This window comes from Oncorhynchus gorbuscha, unplaced genomic scaffold (genome assembly GCF_021184085.1).
Source record: "Oncorhynchus gorbuscha isolate QuinsamMale2020 ecotype Even-year unplaced genomic scaffold, OgorEven_v1.0 Un_scaffold_8013, whole genome shotgun sequence".
Taxonomy (NCBI): Eukaryota; Metazoa; Chordata; class Actinopteri; order Salmoniformes; family Salmonidae; genus Oncorhynchus; species Oncorhynchus gorbuscha.
In genome coordinates, this window is record NW_025751280.1 from 1 (window position 1) to 10,824 (window position 10,824).

General features: G+C 49.1%; 1 pseudogene; it reads left to right on the top strand.

Annotated features, from left to right (window-relative positions):
• Positions 1-34: 34 nt before the first annotated feature.
• Positions 35-10,468, top strand: LOC124029870 (annotated as a pseudogene).
• Positions 10,469-10,824: the final 356 nt, after the last annotated feature.

Below are 10,824 nucleotides of genomic sequence, written 5' to 3' on the forward strand. Positions count from 1 at the left end.
GGTATGTCGATGGATTGTGCGAGAATAGGGCGTGATGGCGAGGTATGTCTTAGTAACACATTAGAATATGTTTCATGTAAAAGATATGGACCACAGTGTGTGATCTCTGTGCTCTCCAGGTCTGGAGTGTTTGATGTAAAGATATAGACCACAGTGTGTGATCTCTGTGCTCCCCAGGTCTGGAGTGTTTGATGTAAAAGATATAGACCACAGTGTGTGATCTCTGTGCTCCCCAGGTCTGGAGTGTTTGATGTAAAGATATAGACCACAGTGTGTGATCTCTGTGCTCCCCAGGTCTGGAGTGTTTGATGTAAAAGATATAGACCACAGTGTGTGATCTCTGTGCTCCCCAGGTCTGGAGTGTTTGATGTAAAAGATATAGACCACAGTGTGTGATCTCTGTGCTCTCCAGGTCTGGAGTGTTTGATGTAAAGATATAGACCACAGTGTGTGATCTCTGTGCTCCCAGGTCTGGAGTGTTTGATGTAAAGATATAGACCACAGTGTGTGATCTCAGGATCTCCAGGTCTGGAGTGTTTGATGTAAAGATATAGACCACAGTGTAGATCTCTCTGTGCTCCCCAGGTCTGGAGTGTTTGATGTAAAACATATAGACCACAGTGTGTGATCTCTTCTCTGGAGTGTTTGATGTAGACCACAGTGTGTGATCTCCTCCCAGGTCTGGAGTGTTTGATGATTCTGTGCTGCCCCAGGTCTGGAGGCTTGATGTAAAACATATAGACCACAGTGTGTGATCTCTGCTCCCAGGTCTGGAGTGTTTGATGTAAAGATATAGACCACAGTGTGTGATCTCTGTGCTCTCCAGGTCTGGAGTGTTTGATGTAAAAGATATAGACCACAGTGTGTGATCTCTGTGCTCCCCAGGTCTGGAGTGTTTGATGTAAAGATATAGACCACAGTGTGTGATCTCTGTGCTCCCAGGTCTGGAGTGTTTGATGTAAAAGATATAGACCACAGTGTGTGATCTCTGTGCTCTCCAGGTCTGGAGTGTTTGATGTAAAAGATATAGACCACAGTGTGTGATCTCTGTGCTCCCCAGGTCTGGAGTGTTTGAGATAGCTGAGGCAAGTGGGGTCAGACCAGGCACTAAGATAGTGCTGCACCTCAAGGATGACTGCAAGGAGTTCTCTGCTGAGGACAGAGTCAAAGGTATGGACCATACTAGACCCCTTTGATAACTGTTCTGTCTTTTATAGACATTCCACATATATAGTAGACATTCCACATGCATAATCGTTCCTGTAAGATTCATGTCAGAGTCTGTGTCAGGCTTGGAGGCTTGCTGCTTGTCCAGGCAGGACTAACAGATGTCATATGTTGTTGCAGAGGTGGTGACCAAATACAGCAACTTTGTCAGTTTCCCCGTCTTCCTGAATGGACGACGACTCAACACTCTCCAGGTGAGCACCTGGCCCACTCTTCTGGTTCTATCCACTTCTTACAGGGCTGAGATGGACCACTCTGATTGTTACGGCTTCATGTCCTTCATGGGGTTGTTGGTGAGGATTAGTTGAATTGCTGGACTTATCGATTAAGTGGCGTCCACATGGATTCTAATAGAGGGAATCAACTTATCTGGAAACAAAGTCAAGAGACAAACTGATTGATACATTAATTGGCCCTGACAACTTATTGGTTCTGAAAACTTGTTGGACTGATTCCCAGTTATTAGTCCTATTTTGTAGTGTGTGCCTGGCTGTCTGTGCAGTGTGTGTGTGTGTGTGCCTGCCTGCTCTGTGTGTAACAGTGTATCCATCCGGTATATTAACGTCCCTCCCAGGCCCTGTGGATGATGGAACCCAAGTCCATCAGTGAGTGGCAGCATGAGGAGTTCTACCGTTACGTGGCTCAGTCGTACGACAAGCCCCGTTACACACTGCACTACCGCGCTGACGCCCCCGTCAACATCCGCTCCATCTTCTACGTCCCAGACGTGGTGAGGAGAGGGGGGGGGGGGTCTTGGGGTTGGGAGCAGAGGGCTAGGATGGGCTGGGGATGGAGGGTTAGGGGGCACTGAGAGGGTAGGGGGCACCAAGGGTATGACTGGGGAGAGGAAGGAGCAAAGATACTTGTTGAGGAAAAGAGAAACTAATAAGTGATGTTAAATGAGATCTTTCTGAGGTCAAGGCTCTGTGACAGTTGTAAATGTTGACGTCCCGGTATGTTCACGACTGCCTGTAATATTACTGTGTGTCAATGTGTGAGCAGAAGCCGTCCATGTTTGACGTGAGCAGAGAGATGGGCTCCAGTGTGGCTCTGTACAGCAGGAAGGTTCTCATCCAGACCAAGGCCACTGAAATCCTGCCCAAGTGGCTACGCTTCCTTAGAGGTCAGTCTTTACTCAGTACCTCCTCAGCTGTGCCCATCTTAATGTCTCCCTTCATCTGCCCTCTGGTGTGTTTCCTTGTCTCTCTTTCCGGATCCTTTGTTGATTATAAATGCTTGTGTTACAGTATAACAGTGTGTGTGTATTTGTGTATACAGGTGTGGTGGACAGTGAGGATATCCCATTGAACCTGAGCAGAGAGCTGCTGCAGGAGAGCACCCTCATCAGGTGAGACTGGAGCCCTACAACATCAGCTCTTTCCAGACAATGATACTGCTATGTCAAGTCTGTTGTACACATCACCCCTCTTTTAATACAGTGTCTTTCTACTCCTTCTCCCTTACATCCACGGCTCTTTCACTCGCTTTTATTCTCTCATGATCTCCGTTTTTCTCCCTGTCATGCTTTCCATCTCTCTCTCTCTCTCTACAGGAAGCTGAGGGACGTTCTACAGCAGCGTATCATCAAGTTCCTGATGGACCAGAGTAAGAAGGAACCTGAGAAATACGCCAAGTTCTTTGAGGACTATGGCCTGTTCATCAGGGAGGGTATCGTCACCACGCAGGAGCAGGACGTCAGGGTGAGACTGGGGGGCTGGGACAGGGGAGAGCAGGACGTCAGGGTGAGACTGGGGGGCTGGGACAGGGGAGAGCAGGACGTTAGGGTGAGACTGGGGGGCTGGGACAGGGGAGAGCAGGACGTCAGGGTGAGACTGGGGGGCTGGGACAGGGGAGAGCAGGACGTCAGGGTGAGACTGGGACAGGGGAGAGCAGGACGTCAGGGTGAGACTGGGACAGGGGAGAGCAGGACGTCGGGGTGAGACTGGGACAGGGGAGAGCTGGACGTCGGGGTGAGACTGGGACAGGGGAGAGCAGGACGTCAGGGTGAGACTGGGACAGGGGAGAGCAGGACGTCAGGGTGAGACTGGGACAGGGGAGAGCAGGACGTCAGGGTGAGACTGGGACAGGGGAGAGCAGGACGTCAAGGTGAGACTGGGACAGGGGAGAGCAGGACGTCGGGGTGAGACTGGGACAGGGGAGAGCAGGACGTCGGGGTGAGACTGGGACAGGGGAGAGCAGGACGTCAGGGTGAGACTGGGACAGGGGGAGAGCAGGACGTCGGGGTGAGACTGGGACAGGGGAGAGCAGGACGTCGGGGTGAGACTGGGACACTGGGGGAGAGCAGGACGTCGGGGTGAGACTGGGACAGGGAGAGCAGGACGTCAGGGTGAGACTGGGACAGGGGAGAGCAGGGGTGAGACTGGGACAGGGGAGAGCAGGACGTCGGGGTGAGACTGGGACAGGGGAGAGCAGGACGTCGGGGTGAGACTGGGACAGGGGAGAGCAGGACGTCGCCGGGGTGAGACTGGGACAGGGGAGAGCAGGACGTCGGGGTGAGACTGGGACAGGGGAGAGCAGGACGTCGGGGTGAGACTGGGACAGGGGAGAGCAGGACGTCGGGGTGAGACTGGGACAGGGGAGAGCAGGACGTCGGGGTGAGACTGGGACAGGGGAGAGCAGGACGTCGGGGTGAGACTGGGACAGGGGAGAGCAGGACGTCGGGGTGAGGCTGGGACAGGGGTGAGCAGGACGTCGGGGTGAGACTGGGACAGGGGAGCAGGACGTCGGGGTGACTGGGGGCTGGGACAGGGGAGAGCAGCAGGACGCTGGGACGGGGGTGAGACTGGGGGCTGGGACAGGGGAGAGCAGGACGTCGGGGTGAGACTGGGGGGCTGGGACAGGGGAGAGCAGGACTGGGTGAGACTGGGGGCTGGGACAGGGGAGAGCAGGACTGAGGGGGGCTGGGACAGGGAGAGCAGGACGTCGGGGTGAGACTGGGACAGGGGAGAGCAGGACGTCGGGGTGAGGCTGGGACAGGGGTGAGCAGGACGTCGGGGTGAGGCTGGGACAGGGGTGAGCAGGACGTCGGGGTGAGACTGGGGGGCTGGGACAGGGGAGAGCAGGACGTCTGGGTGAGACTGGGGGGCTGGGACAGGGGAGAGCAGGACGTCGGGGTGAGACTGGGGGGGGCAGGGGAGAGCAGGACACTGGGGGCTGGGGGAGAGCAGGACGTCGGGGTGAGACTGGGGGGCTGGGACAGGGGAGAGCAGGACGTCGCGGGGTGAGACTGGGACAGGGGAAAGCTGGAGTGGAGGAATGGAGGTGTGAAGAATAGAAAAAATGGTATGCGTGTAGGTTTTTTGGGGAAGGGAGCAAAAGGATCATGTCCTAGGAATCAGAAATGTGAATTATGTCAGTCATGTCCCACACTCATTATCACTCTGTCTCTCCCGCTGTCTTTGTACAGGAGGACATCGGCAAGCTGTTGAGGTTTGAGTCTTCAGTGCTACCCGCGGGCCAGCAGACCAACCTGAAGGAGTACGGCTCCCGTATGAAGGCCGGGACACGTAACATCTACTACCTGTGTGCCCCAAACCGACACCTGGCTGAACACTCCCCCTACTTTGAGGCCATGAAGCAGAAAGACATGGAGGTGAGTTGTTGTCAGATAGCCTGCTACCAGATCTGTTGGCTGTCTTGCTAACTCCTATGAGCATTGTCATGTCAAACAACGACCACAGATCTGGGACCAGGCTAGTTTTCAGATGGGAATATAAGACAGAAGTGATGGTGGAGCATAATGTCTGTTACTTCATCAGTGGTGGGCAGGATTTCATCATTACTCCCTCTAGTTGTTGTCAGTCTGTTTTCTTTCTCTCCTTTTCTTCGTCTCCAGGTGCTGTTCTGCTATGAGCAGTTTGACGAGCTCACCCTCCTGCACCTCAGAGAGTTTGACAAGAAGAAGCTGATCTCTGTGGAAACAGACATTGTGGTGGACCACTACAAGGAGGAGAAGTATCAGGACAGCAAGCCTGGTAAGACCCATCTCTCTCTGACCATGTCACTGAATGCTGCGGGAATTTACATTCCAGGGGAAATCCCTGCTTCCACTCATGTCACATTTTCACCTGATCATGGATGTCAATAACCAGCTTTCCATCCAACCTGTTAATGCGAGTGAAGTTCGTCGGATAAAACATGTAATGACAGGCCTGAGGGAAACACCTTGTCAGTAAACTTTCCAAATGGCGACAAAACAAAATATGATGGACAATGTGGGATATTTTTGTGTCTGTAAAATGAATTATGTGGGAAATGCCGGTGGACACGCATTGTGTGGTCCTCTCACTAGGACAGGGGAAAGCCCTCAGTTCATTAGGCTTCAGATGGAGGTTATGAAGAACTTCACTAGGACTGGGGAAAGCCCTCAGTTCATTAGGCTTCAGGTGGAGGTTATGAAGAACTTCACTAGGACTTGGGAAAGCCCTCAGTTCATTAGGCTTCAGATGGAGGTTATGAAGAACTTCACTAGGACAGGGGAAAGCCCTCAGTTCATTAGGTTTCAGATGGAGGTTATGAAGAACTTCACTAGGACTGGGGAAAGCCCTCAGTTCATTAGGTTTCAGATGGAGGTTATGAAGAACTTCACTAGGACTGGGGAAAGCCCTCAGTTCATTAGGTTTCAGGTGGAGGTTATGAAGAACTTCACTAGGACTGGGGAAAGCCCTCAGTTCATTAGGCTTCAGATGGAGGTTATGAAGAACTTCACTAGGACAGGGAAAGCCCTCAGTTCATTAGGTTTCAGATGGAGGTTATGAAGAACTTCACTAGGACTGGGGAAAGCCCTCAGTTCATTAGGTTTCAGATGGAGGTTATGAAGAACTTCACTAGGACAGGGGAAAGCCCTCAGTTCATTAGGCTTCAGGTGGAGGTTATGAAGAACTTCACTAGGACTGGGGAAAGCCCTCAGTTCATTAGGCTTCAGGTGGAGGTTATGAAGAACTTCACTAGGACAGGGAAAGCCCTCAGTTCATTTGGAGGTTATGGTTTCAGATTAGGTTTCAGAGGTTATGAAGAACTTCACTAGGACTGGGGAAAGCCCTCAGTTCATTAGGTTTCAGATGGAGGTTATGAAGAACTTCACTAGGACTGGGGAAAGCCCTCAGTTCATTAGGCTTCAGACGGAGGTTATGAAGAACTTCACTAGGACAGGGGAAAGCCCTCAGTTCATTAGGTTTCAGATGGAGGTTATGAAGAACTTCACTAGGACTGGGGAAAGCCCTCAGTTCATTAGGTTTCAGATGGAGGTTATGAAGAACTTCACAGGGTGGTGAAAGTGCACAGTGATCTTGATGCTCCTTTCCAATAAATCTCCCGGGTCTGATTCTGGTGACATGTTGATCGACACTTGGCTGCTGTTTGACGACAAAAAAAGTAATTTAGCTATTTTGCCCATATTAATGTCATGTAGGCTACACCACCAGCACTGTATCTGCCAGCTGTTGACTGGAGCGCCCTGCCAACACCAGAGTGGACACGCTCTCTATTTAACATGTTGTGAGAAAACCATCAGTACTGTTGACAATAGAAACCCATTTAACTTTGTATTTTTTATTCAGTAAAAAAATGCAAAAGGTATTTTATGTACATTACATCATCACACACCGCCTTTTATCCCTACATGTGACTGATGAAAACACATCTCTGGTGGGACAAATGCGCAGGTTTTTATGCAGATTCTGTCGCCAATTGGATGGAATCCTGGCTAATGGAAGACTAAGTGAAATTTGCCTCTTAGCCTCCAACCACAGAGCTAATCTAGGAGTTAACCTAGCTTCAGACAGCAATATGAAGTACTCTAAATCTCTGTGTGTTCTCTCCTGTGTCTATAGCCTCTGAGCGTCTGACAGAGGAGCAGGCTGAGACCTGATCTCCTGGATGAGAAACAATGGGAAACAGAGTCACCAACATCAAGGTACTGTTACCCTACCATCACTATCTACACTAGTCACCAACTGGGAAATCAAGGTACTGTTACCCTACCATCACTATCTACACTAGGCACCAACATCAAGGTACTGTTACCCTACCATCACTATCTACACTAGGCACCAACATCAAGGTACTGTTACCCTACCATCACTATCTACACTAGTCACCAACATCAAGGTACTGGTACCCTACCATCACTATCTACACTAGGCACCAACATCAAGGTACTGTTACCCTACCATCACTATCTACATAGTCACCAACATCAAGGTACTGTTACCCTACCATCACTATCTACACTAGTCACCAACATCAAGGTACTGTTACCCTACCATCACTATCTACACTAGTCACCAACATCAAGGTACTGTTACCCTACCATCACTATCTACACTAGGTCACCAACATCAAGGTACTGTTACCCTACCATCACTATCTACACTAGGTCACCAACATCAAGGTACTGTTACCCTACCATCACTATCTACACTAGTCACCAACATCAAGGTACTGGTACCCTACCATCACTATCTACACACCAACATCAAGGTACTGTTACCCTACCATCACTATCTACTTCACCAACATCAAGGTACTGGTACCCTACCATCACTATCTACACTAGGCACCAACATCAAGGTACTGTTACCCTACCATCACTATCTACACTAGGCACCAACATCAAGGTACTGTTACCCTACCATCACTATCTACACTAGTCACCAACATTAAGGTACTGTTACCCTACCATCACTATCTACACTATTCAACATCAAGGTACTGTTACCCTACCATCACTATCTACACTATTCAACATCAAGGTACTGTTACCCTACCATCACTATCTACACTATTCAACATCAAGGTACTGTTACCCTACCATCACTATCTACACTAGTCACCAACATCAAGGTACTGTTACCCTACCATCACTATCTACACTAGTCACCAACATCAAGGTACTGTTACCCTACCATCACTATCTACACTAGTTCCATTACCCTGATCACTATAACCCAGTGGGGAACGGTCCAGGGCCTCTTCTGTGGTCTTGTGTGACTGATTTGATCCAGCCTATATATACAGTAACTACTGGCTAACTGGACTTTGGTACTGTATGTAAGAATCAGTCCATTTGTAAGGTTTCCTTTGTTTGTCTGTGACTGCTCATTCTTCACCTTTGACCCCCTGACCTCCAGGTGACTCCTCGTCTGGATACCCACCCAGCCATGATCACGGTGCTGGAGATGGGTGCCGCACGCCACTTCCTGCGTACCCAGCAGATGGCCCGCAGCACAGAGGAGAGGGCCCAGATACTGCAGCCCACCCTGGAGATCAACGCTGGGTACAGGAGGGGGAATGGAGGGATGGAGGGGAGAGGGATCTCTAAATCGATGCATTTTATATGTGCAAATCCATAAGTTTCAAGTTTTATTTGTCACATGCACAAGTGAAATGCTTAACTTGTCAGCCCTTCCCAGCAACGCAGTATTCAATGTCAAAATAGTAGTGTGTTGATTTGTGCTTGTCTTCTGCTCTCCCTTTCCTCTGTAGTCATGACCTCATCAAGAAGATGCACTCACTGAAGGAGTCCGACTCTGCACTCGCACAACTGCTGCTGGAGCAGGTAGAGTACGCGATCCTGGATCACGCGATCCTGGATCACGCGATCCTGGATCACGCGATCCTGGATCACGCGATCCTGGATCACGCGATATCACACGATCCTGGATCACACGATCCTGGATCACACTCCCTACACTTTGGGGTCTGAAGTCATATCAAGCTGGGACCAGGGTTTGGGCCCATTCCATTTACAGTGTAATTTTCAGTTTACTTCCTGAATTGTACTGAATTGAAATGGAATTTACCCTCAACACTGGTTGAGACACAAACACTATCAGCACTTGAAAAACATGGTAGTTAGATTCTCTGGAAATGGCGCTCTTCGGGACATTCATAGTTCTCTGAGCTTAATGGCAATCTGTTTTACTCTTATTTGTGTCAGTTTCATTCTCATACCTGTTGTGTTCGGACTCCTAGATGTCAAACTAAGATGAAGCCTTGAGACTGTGGTATTAGACCAGTCTTGCATGTGTCTCTAACCCCTTCTGATCCTTGACCTCAAGATCTACGACAACGCCATGATCGCAGCGGGCCTCAACGACGACCCCGACCCATGATCGCCCGCCTTAACAACCTGCTGACCAGAGCGCTGGAGAAACACTGAGACGTCACGGCCGTCAACTGTAGGCCCTATACACTACAGTCACTGCCTGGTTTAACTCCCCATCTCCCCAACCAACTGTCCTACTGGTCAGGTCACTGTAGGCCCTGCATAGACACGTGACCTGGCTCTACATGCTGCAGATACTACCCCCATCAACAACACACGGCTCTGGTGGCCTTTCCACATTCAGGCCTGTCCATCTGTACCCCAGAAAAGTCCCTTCAATACCAACGGACTGTTGGAGGAGAGCAGGGAGGCTTCGGCCTGCTCAGAGACCTGAAAATGGAGTAGACGGACACGACTCAAGCTGTGGATGTGTGTGTTTCTCGGCCTCTCCAGCAGTGTTGACTCATGTTGTGTGTGATGACGAGATATTTATCAGACTGTTCCATGAGCAGAGTGGAAACCCCAGATCTGAAGAATGGGTTAGGGCTTTGTAAAGTCGTATTGACATTGGGACTGGTGTAATGATTGTACACATGTCCATGACGTGCAGATTACTAGATGACCGTTCTAGATGACCGTTCTAGATGACCGTTCAATACAATTGTTACTGTTGGCCCTCTTTTTTTCTTCCTATTTTAGTTTCTGTCATCTTGATTCGGGTTCCTAATTGTTTTTGTACCATTTTGTTTGTTACGTGATATTTTCCTCCCAGCTATTCCTCAGATATGATGGTTGGCAATCCCAACATTAGAGCCATAGATTCCTGTCCTTCAGATAATAGTATTCAAACTGACTGTAAAGACTTATTTTACAATTAGATGTGTTGCTGGGAGAAAGATGTACGAGATTGTATATTACCATCTGTGTGGAATTTGACAAATGTCTTAATTCGGTGCCCAAGTTATCCATCCAATATTATTAGTTATCCATCCAATATTATTAGTTATCCATCCAATATTATTAGTTATCCATCCAATATTATTAGTTATCCATCCAATTTTTTTTTGTACCTGTTAACAAAGGCTGACATCGAAGAAAGAGCGCGTCTAATACTCAGATTGTAAAGTATGATACTGATGTATTGTGAATAAAACCCATTTACTGAACCCTGTGGATTGACCTCTAGAGACCCGTTTATACCTGGTGCTAACATGCGTAATGCGTCCTGTAGTCAGGCACACGGTCGAGCTGGATGTCTCGTGTAAACAGATGTTTTATGCAACCATTTAAGGCTGGGACTCAATCCATCCCATATTATAGCACACATTTTACAGGCCATTTCTGATTGAGTCACCATCTGCAGAGATGACCGTAAATGCGATATCTGTGGACGTAGAGGAAAATGCCTTTAAAAGCTGAATTGGTGGCTGTCCAGCCTGCTGCTCTATGGAGTGAATGTATCTAAAAATATCACACTCAAATAAGAGGGACCAGGAAAAATACATTTTAATACCATGTGTAGATGAGGC